Here is an 11,139-nt window from a genome sequence, read left to right as displayed (position 1 = left end):
CCATGACACAGTCATGGCCCATCTTAAAAGGGCAATACATGTGGGAGGGCCACCCATAACACTGCCCCTCTTAAATGGGCAACACACTTGGGAGGGTCACACACCACTCTGCTCCTTTTTCATAACAAACAAAACAAGTGTTAAGGAAACATGAACTGATTCACCCCCCATTACAGAACACCAATTCTTCGGCCACACAGAAATGATAGAATAGACAAATCGTGGAATGCCCCAATAACACATACAGAGGGACTCTGGTTATTGCAGACATATCACACATATCACAGACTCTACATGTATCCAATGAGAGACGGGGTTGGCGAACTGCTGGTGGTGTATTGGCAGTTCTACCCCATTTTATAAGACCCATTATTAACCTGGGGTAAGTCGAACTTCAATCACTGAATGACACCATTGGTAGCTGATGGCACCATATTGAGCATGCCTACAAAACATGGGAGCACATGGGAGCTTGTTTCGACAGCACATATACTAAAATTGGAACGATACAGAGAAGATTAGCATGGCCCCTGTGCAAGGAATTTTAACTGGGGCCACCTTAAATAAATATACCTACCATGCAGGCTCACACCATCAAGACACATGTTTATTGAGTCCTCTTTGAGCAATTGCATGACTGCAGGAGACCAATTCACTTCACATCAGTGTCCATTCAGTACAGTCACTACCACAGGACAAAGTCCGTTGATGGCACAGTTCAAAAGACCGGCAAAGCCGTACCTGGGATCACCAGGGGCCACATCGCCTCCATCCCCTGATTTTGGGGCAGGCAGCGAGACGCGGGTAGCAGGGCGCCTTGCCTGCGCCAGATGATGTTCACAGGGCCTGGGGTCACACAACGGTACTCCCCCCTTCTTGGCCATGCTCCCCCAGGCAGGAGTGTCTCTTCACTGTAGAGGCACAGGAGGGCGCACAAGCACTCATACAGAGATGCAATCCTCTCTTGTTCGTTAAACTGCTTCTTGGTGGCGGGGTGTCAGGCAGCAAGACGTTGGTTGACCGGGCACTAGTGAAAGGGTGTCTGGGTCACATCTTATATTGCTCTGGGTAGGGGCCACTACGCCATCTTTCCTTTTCCCCCCAACCAGTGTGGCAGGATGTCTGGGCCACTTCTTCTCCTCCCTCATGCAGGAGTCACTGCTGTTGATTGGGCAGCAGTCCTGGCCAGTCCTATCTTCCTTCCTTTCTGGCAGGAAAAATGGGCAGTTGGTGTCCCAGTTCAGGGGCTGGCACAACCCGCAACCAAGACCACATAGGCCTGGTCCAAAGGTGGTAAGGCAGGCAGGGTGGGACTAGTGGCAGGGTGTTGAAGCCACTCCATTCATTTCCCTCCCCCAATCAGGGGTGCTGTTTTTTCTCATAGCGATGATCAGTGTTCTACTGCTTCTGCATTTCTCTCTTGCAACCCTTATGCCCTTATTACTGTCACTAGGTGTTCAAGCGGAGCATGAGAGTAGTGAGAGCCAAAACACATAGAGTAGCACACCATGGGGCAGCTGACAGCCGATCGGCAGGTGATGGCTTTTGCCAGCTCATCTCAACCCACTATTCCAACTCCTATGATTACTGGCACAGGAAGGTTGTTTCTTCTTTGCTGGGGCCAAGAACGGTCCATGACGGCAACCACAACCAGTCTGCAGAAGGACAATCTTAAGAAACTCTGTTCAGGCCCCTTTCCCTGAGATGATGGGGTCTTGCAGAGATCATCAGATGAAGCCAAAACATGTTTGGCAGAGAGCAGCTCTTTGTCCCGTGAAATTGTGAAGTGACAAATAGACAAGTGTCCAATGGTACGGTTTCAAATAGCATGAAGGACATCAATGATTTGAGGACCACATGGTTCTATCAGTCAGCCAGCTACAATCCCCCGGTGACTTGCCTGAGTCCGGCATTATTAAGGATCTTCACCTTCTTTTTTAAAAACTGTTTTATTGTGCAATTTTGGTTTATAAAAACCTTATACACATTAAGCCAGTTCATACAAAAGTACATGTAGAAATACCTATACATATACTACATGAATAAAAGCTACAACCATGCAGTTCATTTAGCCAAAAAATACGTTGTTAAAACAATAAAATCCTTCATATTCCAAGCCAAACACATGATATTAAGGTACATGAAGCTTCCTCCATAATTTGCTTATTATTCAGCAGCACTACCACATATTTGTTTGACACCAGGCATCTTCCTGCCCTAAGTTTACAAAGATTCCTAGAGACCTACTGCTTAAGGTCGAAGACCATTGGACCAGCAACCCAACAGAGTATTTCCTTGGGTCATAGATATCTTCATGTCTGACAGGTTATGGTAATAATATATCGAGATTCTTGAAATTTTCTTAATTATTAGGTGTTAATAGTACATCCGGAGCATCAAGCAGATCTATTACTATTTTCCCTATATAATAGGCTGCTGCCGTGACAACCACAGATTCAGCACCAAATATGGTGCTCCAAAATTGATCACCCTCCCTCTGTGAGGAATTAACTATAAACTGTGAATATCCCTTGATGTAATGCTGGTACATCTCTCGACATTGAGTCAGTACATGATGTGGAGTTTCAATCTCCAACCCACACAATCGGCAGACATGCTTTTCTCAAGGTACATTCTTCCACCTACCTGTGTGCTTCAAAGTTGGTAATACATTCATGCAAAAATACGCAATATTTAATCAGGTTGTGTGGAAGGAAACACCTTATCCCCTGGTTACAATATTCTCAGTACATCGGCTTAGTCGTCATTCGATCCAGATTATTACAAACCTCTAGCTGTTTTATTTTCTCTTTTTTAGGATAACAGGCCAATTAGGAAGAGACATCAAATCTTCAGGCTGTAAGGTTAAAGATGCCAAGTGTGCAAGATCTGTATTCCTCAGTTATATAAGCAATTCATTTTACAATCTGATCTATCCAACATCGCTAAATAATGATAGAGGGTGTCCGGTACCTCAATGGTTTGTTTGATCGCAATATATAAGGCACAGTGTTGCATTAGCCAATTCATTTTTATGTACTGTAAACCAAGCTCACACCTTAAAGCTTCTACCTGTCGGAGATTTTGTCTTATTGGGGTAAATTCGGGATTTGGCAGTATTTTCTTAACGTAAAAATATTGGTGGTAATTTGGCAGTAAACTAGTCTTACATTTAGAGTGGGTCTGGTATCACACTATTTTAGTGACCATATCTTGTTAGCTTGTATTGGCAGTAATTTTAGTGGTATCTTACCTTGCAGTATTTTCAGAATTATCTTATTCCTGTGGTATAGTGGTGAGCATGTTTTTTTAATTATACTATAACCCCATCATAAAACAAACCTTTCCTTTCTATTAGAATGTCTTCTAGTCGCCTGTAGAGAGCCCCAGACTTAGAACACTTCAGAGAACCCAATGAGTTTATTTGTGGTGCCACCTATAGTTTGTGACTGATATTACTGGTTTATGTACATCCAGTAATCTATGTGCTGGATTAGGCACCCCTTCCCATCTGCATGCAAGGAAGGAATCACTCATCACATTGCACACAACTTTCTACTTTGTATATGTATATTACTGACTTTCTCTTGTTTTCTATTTTAGCTACAATGACAAATTGGTAAATGCACTACTGCACTGATATAAACCTCCCCTCTGTACTTCACTTATGTAAATAATTCACAGATGCATGAATGACACGAAAGTCTCAGTTTTCTTTTTATCTGCACTTTGTGTTACATTATAGTTACAAACCACAGAATCTTAGCACATGATATCCACAGCATCACTTGCAAAATATGAGAGACAAAACAGAAACAAGCAGGTATTTTGAGATCATGAATTTATGTTATTACACTTTGAATATAGAGAGAGAAAAATAAACATACAATGATTTCTAACTTCTCTGCACTGCAATGGATTCTACCAACACACGCGCACCATCATTTTTTTTGTTTTTTTCCTCACTTGGCACAAATCTCTTACCAAGGCCAGTGATCTGAGATCCCTGCACGACCTCGCTGTCTTTTTCAGTCCCAGTGTCAGCACGAAACTCCTCCATACATGTGTGGGGAGCGCCAACTGATTAGATTCAAAGTCAGCGGTTGTCCCTTTGATAACACCATCTGTCTGTCTCCTGAACCCAGCACCAACTGCCAACTCCCCTCACTTTACTTCTTTAGGAAAACTCTCATTCTGCCCCCTGTTGATGTGGCTTGTCTGCCTACAGTCCCTACAAATCAAGGTAAAAAGAATGTGCCCTGTGCCAGACTTCGTTTTCAAAACAATGAAGACTTCATATCCAGAGTAACTGTTTCGTTTTGCTTCCTGCATCTTGCATATTTGCTGTTCTCCACAAGCTGAAAATAAAACGCTAGTGTGCATTTCCTCATTGAAAAATGAATTTTAAACAGTGCACCCATAACATGAACTGTACCTCATTGTGCATAAAAGACTGCATTATAATGTTAGAGAATTTGAAATGAGTACTTTCGGTATGTTAGTAATCTTAAATAGTTATATATTCTACCATAGTCTTCACACATGAAGCATCCAATATAAATTGTGCATCTCATTATTTTAACCTGGCAGCACATTATGTTTTTTTTATGTGTGCTCTGAATGCCTGCAGTTTCAAACTGGGCCTGGCTGTGTTTCTCTACTATACAGTGTATGCTGGCAATAAAATCCTGTATTTTGTATGTTGGCAATAATGCTATATAGTATATGCTGGCAAAAATGCTATATATTATATGCTGGCAATAAAAACCCCATGCATGTTCTTACATAATCCCTCCTTTTTCCGACAATTTTGGCCACCAAACCCATAATTGGAGGAAACTTCTTATAATGTACATCTCTCTTTTTCCATCATTATGAATCACAATTGAAATAACAGCAATTTAATAAAATGAACAGTTGGACGTTTCACACCAAAGCACTGCTTAATCATAACAAACGTAAAACAGATCCCAATGGGCCCATTAATCCTCATAGAAATATTGTACACGTTTCTTTCCAACTGAAGTGTCCATGTATGTTTGAATGTCTTTTCAATCATATTCTTTGTGTTTGAAATCAACATGTCAGTTATGACAACAAAATAACAAAATAATGACATAAAATAAATAAATAAAACAAATAACTAATGTAACTAACCAAAACAATTAAATAAAATAACAAAGTTGTGAGTCTCCATCACCCTCACTTTCAGGGGTAATTCATAGAATTTAGGGTGAAGGGCAGGCAGCCTTTCACCCCTGGCCATGCCCTGCAGGCAGCCCATCACCCCTGGGCATGCACCCCAGGCAGCCCTTCACCCTTGGCCATGCCCCACAGGCAGCCCACCACCCCTGGGCATGCCCCATATGCAGGCCACATGTCACCATGCACTTGGGAGCCCCAATCATGCCCCCTCACCCCCATTGACGGGCACCTGCCAGCAGGCCCTGACTCATGCCCCCTCACCCCCCATTGACGGGCACCTGCCAGCAGGCCCCGACTCACCCCCCACCCTCCATTAATGGGCAGCTGCCAGAAGGTACCGACTCACGCCCCCACCACCCATTGACGGGCACCTGCCAGCAGGCCCCGACTCATGCCCCCACCCCCCATTGACGGGCACCTGCCAGCAGACCCCGATTCATCCACCCCACCCCCCATTGATGGGCACCTGCCAGCAGGCCCTGACTCATCCACCCCACCCCCATTGACGGGCACCTGCCAGCAGGCCCCGACTAATGCCCCCCACCCCCCATTGATGGGCACCTGCCAGCAGGCCCCGACTCATGCCCCCACCCCTCCACCCCCCATTGACAGGCCCCGACTCATGCCCCCCTCCCAACACGTCTATACAATCCAGAGCCATGGCCCTTATGGCCACCCAAATTCCACCCCACGCCATCCCAGTCCAAACACCCAACCCAGCATTCCATCCACTCCACATAGAATTGCCCATGTCATGATAGAAAACAAATAACCATAATGCCCATGAATACATGCCCCTCAGACCCACACAATGGCGACACATGACTGAGAAAACCCAAATTGTGACATGCACAAAACGAATGAGAGAAGCCCACACAAGTAAAGTAGATAAAAATAATGTATTAAATCGTAAACTAAATTAATAAAACAAAAGCACACAATAAGAAAATAAGTAAACAAAGTCCGGAACTCCCAAAATGATAAAGAAAAATGAATGCTGTAACCAATAAAATCCAAAGTAAAATGTCTCCAATGTGTCCGTCCATTAAACAAAATCCAAAGACAAAACAAAATTAAAGTTTTCCACCATGGGTAGAAAATACATAAATCAGTCAATCCAGGTCCAGAACTATATACAAAAGAACATCCAAGGGTCCATGAGCCCAACAATCCAAAGAAAACCTAAAAAAAACCTACCTAATAAATAACTATATACAAAAAGGTGGGGCATAGCCCATGTGCCCCAAATTAAAAACGAGAACTAAAAGGAAACCTACACCTACATAACTATTTACAAAGGCAGCGGGCTAGTCCAACGGCTCACTCATTGATGTCCCGGCCCAGGGCATCATCAAACTCCACTTCAGTGTCCCAGAGGCAGGCCTCTTCCCTGGCCTTGAGGTCTCGCAGGGATGCAGCCATGGCCTCCTCCAACTCCCTGCGAGTTGCCTCGAGGCACGCAGCCGCTTCAACACCCGGCGCATGGAGTTCTCCACCCTGACCATAGTGAGCCGTGCCCTCTCCGCCCGCCGCCGCTCTGCATCTATCTGCCGGCCCAACCACTGTCACACGGAAGACACTCCCAATCCTGGGTCCTCCTACCCTCCGGCCGATGCCTGCCCCTGTGATGTTAATGGCCCATAGCCATGATCGCTCCCACACTGAGCCTGCTGCTGCCTCCAATGAAACTGCCTCTGGCACCACAACGGCCTCCAGGCTGATGGAATCCTCTGGGGTCACCGTGCACATGCCCTGCTTGATGATGCGTGCACGTCCTCCATCTGCTGGGGTCCAGTTGGTGGGGTGGCCACCCCTGCTGGACCTCTGACTCCTGACTGTGGCAGGGATGTGTCCTCCACCAGCCTGGCCGCTGGCTCAGGGGCAGCTCCACAGGGGGCCCAGGTGATACTTGGGCTGGAAGATGGCACAGAGGATGACTGTCGCATATGGGGTTCAGTTGAGGAGGGGGTCGCAAGAAGTTCCAGCACACAGATGAACCCAGTGCTGATGACCTGTCCTAGTATGTCGACGCAGCCAAAGAGGGATTTGAAATGACTTGCATTGTCCATACGAGAACCCTGGACGTCATCCCGAATCCCACGCCACCCCAGCTAGGACAGGCTCAATCCGGTCATGGATTGCCACGTTCGCAGGGAGAGGAAGGCCAGTTGTTGTATGCGCATCCCCTCCCTGAAAACGGGTCTGTACAGAGGCATCCCTGCTGGTGCCGGATGATGCAGTCACAGGATCGGGGGACAGGACTACACACAGGCACCTCAGTGGCGGCCTGTGCTGCCTCCTGCCCCGTGCATGGGCCTTCCACGTCCTCCTCCTCAACCAAACCCCCCACCAACCTGGATGACTCCGTGCCATCTTCCTCCATAGGGCCCTGTGGGGGCTCAGCTGCCCCTACTACTGCCGAGGAGTCCACCTCCAAACGCCACCCCTTGGACCTTCCCTCGGCAGCTGCGGCCATGGATGCTGCGCCAGACTCCTCACTCCCCAAAGAGATGTCTACCTGGGAGGGGAGCTGGGCCTTGCGTCTCCGGCTGGTGGTGGGATCCCTGCCGCTGTGCTCTACAGCACCGTCTCTGCCCTCTTCATCAGTCGATGCTGCAGACAGGGAGAGACAGAACATAGGCATCAGGGCAATGTACAATGGTAGTATACACACATGACAGTTGCACATGAGTGGCAGTGTCATACTCCCCAACACACATATCATTTGAACCCACACACATGAACAAATTAACTGGAATGGTGCAGCAGGCAGCAGCATCCATACACACACAACAGCATTAACATCCACAGGTCAGCCTGACATCACAAGCAACACAGGGAGTGCCAAACACATGCATCTGCACATCTCCAGCACCTGTCACAGTGCAATCACTGGCAACTATGTCACATCTGCCAATTGGCTCCCTACATATCTGTGTCACAAGCATCCATGACGTATCACAGTCACACACATGTCAAACACACACACACGCACATATACACCACCATGAAGGTGGAACCAGCATCCATGTGTCACACGCCAACATGGCATAGTACATACACAGAAATGCTGACATGTGTGCGTCTCAGCACACATTTGTGCATCATGCTTTGGAACACATACACCATTGATGTACATCACACAAGACTGGATTCACATATGGCAGGCTCATGTCCCTGTACATACAAATTCATACATGGGCCTTTCCAGACATATGTCCAAGCTGCACACTCCTGGCACACCTCAACATGCACTGCATCCAATCGGTACTGATGGACACTTACCGCTCGACTCCGGACGGTTCTGCCTCTCAAGGACATGGAGGTGAAGCGCTGGGTGTATGCATTCCAGGACTCTCATCTGGACGTTGGTAAGGTGGATCCAGCACCCCTCTGCATCCGCTGCGTCCAAGAGGCCTTCCTGAGGGTCCTGGACCTGAAGTGCCCCCAGAACTTATGGACGTGTGGTAGGTTGCGTGTTGCCACCCCCTCTGCATTGATGGCAACCACGATGTCCATCCAGATCCTTCTCCGTCCATCCTTGTCGGCGCTTGTTCTTCTGAAGAGGGCATCATAATGCAGCAGGATTTGCTCCACCAGGATGCCAACCTCTCCTGCTGTGAAGCTGGCAGCCCTCTGTCTCTCTGGCTGGGGGTTGCCAGTGGCCTCTGATGGTGTTTCCCCCGACATGGCAACCCCCGAGGCAGGTGTGGGTGGGCAACTGGGTCCTGGTGCTGGGCTGTGGAGTGATGGTACTGAAGTGGGGAGTCTTCTGTTCCAGCAGGGGTGGTCACAGCAACTGGACCCCTGCAGATGGCTGGCGTGCAGGTGCCAAAAAGCAGGGCACGTGGCCATCAGGCAGACAGCAGCAGATGGCTGGTGGCAGTCGGTTCGGGGATCTGGGGGGGCAGGAAAATGGCCTTCTGGGCAGGAGCTAGGTCTTCCGTGTGTTGTCACGTGACCAGCTTGATACAGAGTGATTTTGCACGTGAAAAAACAGCACGTCAGCGTGTAATTCGAGGAAAGGCTCTTAGCGCGTTAGCACGTATGTGACGTAACACACATGGGAGTTTCCCTCGGCACGGGTGCATACTGATTCAGCACATGAAAGAACAGCACGTCGGGGTGTTGAAGCGTGTAATTTTAGAAACGGGCCTAAGCGCCTAAGTGACGTGATGCGCCCGGGTGTTACCCTCAGCACAGGTTAAAGGTGAGCGGGGCCAGCAGTTTGCTGTACGTGCTTTTCGTGGAGACCGACGCACTTCTGGTTGTTTCACGTGCCATCACTACTTCACAGTGGATCAAGGACGTATCTCTTCTTTTGGTGGGGTATTTGCTATGCGTGTTTTCCATTACCACGCTAGTCAGACAGTGAGATCTGCATGCTATTTTTCCCACTGCGGGTCCCCCTGTGTATCACGTACCCGTTTTCGAGGTCTTAGTAGCCTGCGTGTCCCACGCATATGTGTTTTTCATGTCCCTGGGAGCCACCGCATACTGCGTGAGGTTAATTCCACACACGCGGGCTACCGGGAGTTGCGTGCATGGTTTTATTGCAGTTTTGGGGTGCCTGAGCATTGTGTAACCCGTCACTTTATCACTGGGATCTCATACAGCCTTGCAGGTTCACAGGGGTGCTGTTAACATCTAGTACCCCGCGCCCTTCACCCCAATTGCCCAGCACAATAGTTGTGTACACCTCCCATTGGCACTACTACATCTGTGCCAGCACTACTACATCAGTGCCATGGTTGGGAGGCCACGAAAGGTGAGGGGCACCTCAGCTGGGCATCCTCCATGTGGCAGGCGTGGTCAGGGATGTGGGCAGGGTGACCAGGGAGTAGGGAGACTCAGGGTGTCCATGGTGGCTGCAGAGGTGGAAGAGGCAGGGGTGCGCCACTTCGGCAGGATGCTCTGCCACATGTTGGTGCAGTCATGCCACCACCCCCTGTGGTTCCGGGAGATGCAGCTCTTGCATCTGGCACTGGCACCCATGTGACCCAGCAGCGCGTTTCATCGACTGCCACGGGCCCAAAGGTAGTGGTAGCTGCAGGTGCAGCTGTGGCCACCACCACCCTGGCTCAGGGTCTGCCAGCGCACGCTGCGTTGCCACCTGAATAGTCCCAGGATGATTTCCAGGTGTTCAGGAAGCACGTAGTAAGTGCACACAGGGCTGCCCTGACCAAGGCACATGTCCCTGGGGCAGCATTGTTATCTGCTGCCCTGCGCACCCGGGTGTTGGCAACTGCATGGGCAGATGCAGCCGACACCACCCGGGCTATAAGTCTGCCATCCAGGGCAGTCTCCGTCAATGACCATGGCACAACGGATGTTGCTGCGCAGGGTCCAGTCAAGGGCACCCACAAGCCACTGACGCAAGTCAGGGCATCCGTCCTAGTTCTACCTGCCACTCCCTCGGTTCAGTCCACCAGCGCCACTTCCCCTACTGATCAGGGCGGCATTTTCCAGTCACGGTCCCGATCACTGCCTAAGAGAAGGAAGGTTGCACCTGCACAAGAGGCTGGGACCCCAGACATGGCTCCGGCCTCCGGCACGTCGAGGAAGAAGCCTTTCTGCAAGCAGGAACTGGACTTACTTGTGGACTACGTGTCGGGACACGACTGTGATATGCTAGTGGGCCCAAATTGTCACACTACGGCTGCCCAGAGTTTATACCACTGGCAGCATGTTGCAGAGGGTGTCAGTGCATTCGGACTTGAGATGCGCACAGCTCAGGAGTGCAAAACGTGTTGGGATGACCTCCGACACTGTGCTAAGCTAAAGCGTGCCTCCAATTAGGCAATGACTCAGGTGACTGGCAGTGGGCCATCACCTGAGGAGTTGATCACTTCGGAGTTCATACTGGCAGAATTGTACGAAGGAGTGGGAGAGATGCTGGATTTCGATGTCCTGTTCAGTGAGCGTTGTTGCGTG

The 11,139-nt window shown here is 49.0% G+C and overlaps 1 non-coding gene across 1 annotated transcript; it reads left to right on the top strand.

Annotated features, from left to right (window-relative positions):
- Positions 1-468: 468 nt before the first annotated feature.
- Positions 469-571, top strand: LOC138570493 (U6 spliceosomal RNA). The gene has a single exon (XR_011303538.1). It is a non-coding gene; the product is annotated as a U6 spliceosomal RNA (small nuclear RNA).
- The last annotated feature ends 10,568 nt before the right edge of the window (positions 572-11,139 follow it).

The sequence above is a fragment of the Ambystoma mexicanum genome, chromosome 2q, assembly GCF_040938575.1.
Source record: "Ambystoma mexicanum isolate Mex_15411 chromosome 2q, UKY_AmexF1_1, whole genome shotgun sequence".
NCBI lineage: Eukaryota > Metazoa > Chordata > Amphibia > Caudata > Ambystomatidae > Ambystoma > Ambystoma mexicanum.
This window is presented reverse-complemented; position numbering and strand designations above follow the sequence as displayed.